The sequence below is a fragment of the Nycticebus coucang genome, chromosome X, assembly GCF_027406575.1.
Source record: "Nycticebus coucang isolate mNycCou1 chromosome X, mNycCou1.pri, whole genome shotgun sequence".
In the NCBI taxonomy this organism is placed as follows: Eukaryota; Metazoa; Chordata; class Mammalia; order Primates; family Lorisidae; genus Nycticebus; species Nycticebus coucang.
The window spans coordinates 82,947,738-82,953,624 of NC_069804.1; the positions used below are offsets into that span (position 1 = coordinate 82,947,738).

Sequence of the window (5,887 nt, forward strand, 5' to 3'; positions counted from 1 at the left end):
AGAATGCAGCCTGAGATGAAAACTGAAGAAGTAGAAAAGAAAGTGGTAATTTTATGATAACTATATTAAAAACTGGTTAGGTGTTTTCTTTAAAAGTAGGTTTTTTTAAATATCTTGTCATTCTTGGCACTGTTTCTAAAGAAAAAAACTCCTTTATCCCAAGCAAAAAATCATAAGAGGTAGAGTTTGGCTTCAAGAAATGTAGCTCAAATTCTCAGGAAGAGAATCACCAAATTTATGGAGAGTTGCTAATGGGGCTTAACAGGAAGAAGTCCCTTTAGTAAGTTCTCAAGCCAGAGGCTGGAGACATAAGCTAAATCTGAGAACAGCATCCTTTGTGGAAGTGGGCCATCCAGGTGGCATGCCACTCCAGGAACAGTCACCCTGGGGACAGTTTCATAAGATGGCAAAATGATGTGGTGCCTTGTGAACATGTAGCCACTGTGTCAAACTGTGCACTGGCTGTGAACAGGGAGAGCCAAAAATGCTGTCCTGCTGGTAATGAGCTTTCAATGGCTCAGTCCCCTTACACTGAAGCCCTATGAGTAGCACAGAACTGCAACCACTCCAGACTCTGCACTTCAGTGCCAGCTGACTGTGGCAGCCTACAGGGTAGGAGTTGGTGATCCCCTTAGGGCTGCCCGCCCCCATACACATCAAACTACAAAGCTGCAGGGAATTGGAGCACATACTGGTTTTGTCACCTGGCTACTTCTGGAAAGATGGAGATTTCTGAAAACAGGTGAGCAAACAAAAACCTAAAGTATATTAGTAAAATGAACATTTATCTACTGCCCCCAAATGTCTGGCCTAATACTACCTATTAGTATCCAGGTGGGGATAGACAAAAATAAACCAAAGAACTGTTATGAATGCTGCGCCCCAAATCATTACAGCCTGTTCTGTTGATCTGAACAAGGAACTAATTTGTTGGGGAGGAGATTTTGCTTCCCTCTGCCCCAAACATGTCCTCATCTAGGTTTATTTGGCAGGATTAGGAAGCAAAGCATCTACCAGAAGCAGTTCTTCACTCCTTAGTAGGGTTGATAGCTTACATAAAACAAGCCCAAGTTAACAATGGGACTAGAAACTTCTTTCCAATGGAAAACACACTGCCCAGTCCCACAGGAACAGTGCACAAACTAAACAAAGCTGAGGAAGGAAGGGCCAAGATGGCACTACCCAACAGTTCAGGTCCACTTGGTGAAGCATAGGGGAAAGCAGACTCATGTAGTTATTTAGCGCTCTCTGCTGGTCTGACTCCCCATCACAGCAGATCAGCTGCCTGAGTAGAGGAAGCGGCTATGGATGGGATTGACAGAAAAGGATGCAAGAAGAACCCCAGAAAGAGGAAGCCTGGGAAGCCAAACTCCAAACTATATTCTGCTAATCAGTTTTTTGATTAAAAAATTCAAGATAGAGAAAACCACAAGTACAAAAGTTTTTCTGATGTTTTTCATTATCACAGAAAACACCACCTGTGATGTGTGCAAAGAAGAAATGAGGAGTGAAGGGAGAGGATGTCAAATTGGGAAAGGCTGGGTGATCATTTCATTTCTTCTCTTTATTCTTATCCTTCTCATTCATAGCAAGGATCACCATGAGTTTTCTGAAGAGAATAACGAAATCTAAAAAGAGATCAATACAGTGAAGATACAATCCTTATCTCCATTTTCAGCCTTTTCAATAATGAGTTGAGTGTCAAAAAGGACAAAGTCACACATGACCACCAGCCCCACATACAGGTTTGCCTGGAAAATTCAAATGGATCCAAAGAAAAGGTTTCCCAGGGAAGACAAGAACATCAGGCTCATGGCTAACATTAAAATACCTCTCAGAAAGAGGTAGCTTCAATACCTGGTATAGAGTGCACTCAGGGTTAAGCAGGTGAAAATCATTGCTGTGCCCATAAAGGCAGTAGGAAGGATGCTGGGATTGATGGAAATGCACAACTACAGGGCAGGGCCCAGGCCAACTCCTGTAAGGAAAGCAAATCCAGCAAGAAGTCCCAGGCTTTTCTGCTCAGTTTCATGGCTATGAGGTGCTTCCATCAGCCAAATCATCAACCCTAAGGAGCCCAAGGCAGAGAGCAGGCCAGCCTGAATGAAATGAGTGACCACATGGACGTAGACTCCTGTAGCCGCCACAAACATACATAAGGCAAAACTTGCATAGACCTTCTTCAGGTGCTGCTGTGTGGAGGGATTATATGGGAAAATTTTAAGAGTGCATCAAAGTTGATCTTCTGATCAAATATGTTCATGATTCCAGAGTCTGTGTGACAAAGCTTCCCTCCTTTTTAACCCATCTCTCTGGATCCTACAAACTCTTCTAACACTGGATGTACTATGCACCAGAATGCTTATTGCAGCCCAATTCATAATTGCCAAATCATGGAAGAAGCCCAAGTGCCCATTGACCTGTGAATGGATTAATAAACTGCAGTATATGTATATTATGGAATACTATGCAGCCATAAAAAAGATGGATACTTTACCTCTTTTATGTTTATATGGATGGAGCTGGAACATATTCTTCTTAGATGATGTTTTCTTCCATCTGAAGAACAGAAGAAAAAGTACCCAATGTACTCAGTACTATTATGAAGCCAATATATAATCACCCACGCTTTCAAATGAAAGATAAAACACAACTATAGCCCAGGATGAAAGAGGGAAGAGGAGGGAGAGGGGAGGAGAGGGGGGAGGCTGGGTGGAGATAGGGTAATCGGTGGGACCTCACCTATGGTGCATATTGCAAAGGTACATGTCAAATATATTGAATACAGTATAAATGTCTTAACACAATAATTAAGTAAGTGAGGTAAAGGCTATGTTAACTAGTTTGATGTTAGCCTTCCAAATTTCCAAATTTTATATAAAATCAGCACATTGTACCCCATAAATGCATTAATGTACACAGTTATGATTTAACAAAAATTTTAAGAGGGAAAAAATGAAGTGATCTCAAATAAAAAATAAATAAATAAATAATAAAAATTATATTTGCTATTCAGGATTTTTGCTAGTTCCATGTGAAATAAAGTATGACTTTTTCAAGTTCCTCAAAGTATGACATTAATGTTTTGATGGAGATTGCATTAAATCTGTAGATTCTTTTGGATAGTATGTTTGTCTTGACAATGTTGATTCTTCCCAGCAATGAACACAGTATGTTCTTCTATTTGTTGTCTTCTGCTATTACTTTTTAAAATTATTATTGAGTGTACAAAGAATGAGGATACACCGCTTGCATTTGCTAGGTAAAGTTCCTCTTATAATTGTGTCCCACTCAAGAGGTATGTCACACACTGTTACCACCCCACTGCGTACTTCTTTCCCACTCTCAGCGCTCCCATTCACCCACCTCCCACCGTGTACTAGCATCAACTGTTATCATATCAGATTTGAGTATATTGGATTGTTGCTTCTCCATTCTTGTGATGCTTTACTAAGAAGAACATGATTCAACTCCATCTAGCTTAATGCAAAAGATGAAAACTCAACATCCTGTTTAGAGGCTGAGTAGTATTCCATGGTATACATATACCACAGCTTGTGAATCCTTTCCTGGATTGGTGGACATTTAGATTGTTTCCACAATTTTGCAATTGTAAATAGAACTGCAATAAACAGTGTAGTGCAAATGTCCTTATGATAAAAGGATTTTTTTTTCTTCTGGATAGATGCCCAATAATGGGATTGCAGGATCAAATAAGAGGTCTAGTTTGAGTTCTTTTAGGATTCTTCATACTTCCTTCCAAAAAGGTTGTATTAGTTTATAGTCCCACCAGCAGTGTAAAAGTGTTCCCTTCTCTCCACATCCATGCCAGTATGTACAGCTTTGAGACTTTGTGAAGTGGGCCATTCTCACTGGGGTTAAGTGAAATCTTAGGGTGGTTTTGATTTTCATTTCTCTGATAATTAGTGATGATGAGCATTTTTTCATATGCTTGTTAGTCATTCATCTGTCTTCTTTAGAGAAGGTTCTATTCATCTCTCTTGCCCATTGATATAAGGGATTGTTGGCTCTTTTATCAAGCTTTTGTCCAACTGATAATATTCAAATATCTTTTCCCATTCTGATGGTTGTCTCTTTGCTTTGGTTTTTGTCTCCTTAGCTGTATCAGAAGCTATTTAATTAAGCTCAATTTGTGTATTTTGTTCGCGTTGCAATTACCACTAAAGTCTTCTTCATAAATTCTTTCCCAAGCCTGCTGTCTTCTTCCCCCCACATTTTCTTCAAGAATTTTTATTGTTTCATGCCTTAGGTTTAGATATTTTATTCATCTTGTATCGAGTTTAGTGAGTGGAGAAAGGTGCAGGTCCAGTTTCAGTCTTCTACGTGTGGTTATCCAGTTCTTTCAGCACCACTTATTGAATAGGGATTCTTTTCCTCAGGGTATGTTCTTGTTTGGTTTATCAAAGATCAGGCAGCTGTAAAATATTGGTTTCATCTCCTCATTTACTATTCTGTTCTAGATGTCTATGTCTCTATTGTTGTGCCAATACTATGCTGTTTTGATCACTATGGCCTTGAGTATAGCCTAAAGTCTGATAGGCTGATGCTTCCAGCCTTGTTTTTATTATGAAGAATTGCCTTAGCTATTCGGATTTTTTTCTGTTTCCATACAAAAAGAATTATATTTTCCAAATATTGAAAGTATGATGTTGGTATCTTAATGGGGATTGCACTGAATCTGTAGATTGCTTTGGGAAGCATAGATATTTTAGCAATGTTGATTCTTCCCAGCCATGAGCATGGTATGTTCTTCTATTTGTTAATAACTTCTGCTATTTTTTTTCTTAGGATTTCATTATGACATAAGTCACACCACCATAAAGAGAAGGACAAATATAGAATGAAGGAACAAACTGCCACTGGTTGATTATTTGGACTCATGCACTAGAGAAAATGTTTTCTTTGGGGTTCCTTGTTTCTTTTACACCTGAAATAAGGGTGAAGGACAGTGTAATTGGCTTATTGTACCCTCAATGAATCCCCAACAGTAAAAAAAATAAATAAATAAATAAAAGTAAAAAAAAAAAATAAATAAGGGTGAAGGAAGTGTTTGTCTTTTAATATTTAAGCCAATCTTTAGTTACTATAATAGTAATATCAGCTTCAGAATTTACAAGGCCTGTAAAAGCTTTGTGGTTGTTATAGTCATAAAATGCTTGTCTCTGCCAAATTTTTTAGTCCAAAAGATTTGACTGAAATTTGATGGGGTGATGGCAAACTCTAGATTTTATTTTATTTCTTAAAATTCTATTGGCTATTAGGGGTTTTGTCTGGTTTCATATGAAATTAAGTTCTATTTTTTTTTTTTTTGAGACAGTCTCATCTCAAGCTGTCGCCCTGGGTAGAGTGCCGTGGCGTCACAGTAACCTCAAAGTCTTGGGCTTAAGAAATTCTCAGCCTCCCAGATAGCTGGGACTACAGGTGCTCACCACAATGCCCAGCTTTTTTTGTTGTTGTTAATTGCAGTTGTCATTTAGCTGGCCTGTGCTGGGTTCGAACCCGCCAGCCCTGCCAGCCCTGCCAGCCCCGGTGTATGTGGCTGGTGCCCTACCCACTGAGCTACGGGCATTGCCCTGAAGTTCTATTTTTTCACATTCCTCAAAGTAGGATGTTGATGCTTTAATGGGGATTGCATAAAATCTGTACATCACTTTGGGTAGTATGGACATTCTAAAAATGTTGATTCTTCCCAGTCATGAACATGGTATTTTCTTCTATTCATTAACAACTGCTGCTATTTCTTTTCTCAGGGTTATGTAGTTATCTTTATACACGTCCTTCATATCCTTTCATAAATATATTCTGAGGTATTTCATTTTCTTTGAAGCTACTGTGAAGGGTATTATGTCTTTGATTTGATTCTTAC

At 38.8% G+C, this 5,887-nt stretch overlaps 1 pseudogene; it reads right to left on the minus strand.

The window, feature by feature from the left end:
• Window positions 1-1,159: 1,159 nt before the first annotated feature.
• On the minus strand, window positions 1,160-2,307 carry LOC128577642 (bax inhibitor 1-like; annotated as a pseudogene).
• Between the last annotated feature and the right edge of the window lie 3,580 nt (window positions 2,308-5,887).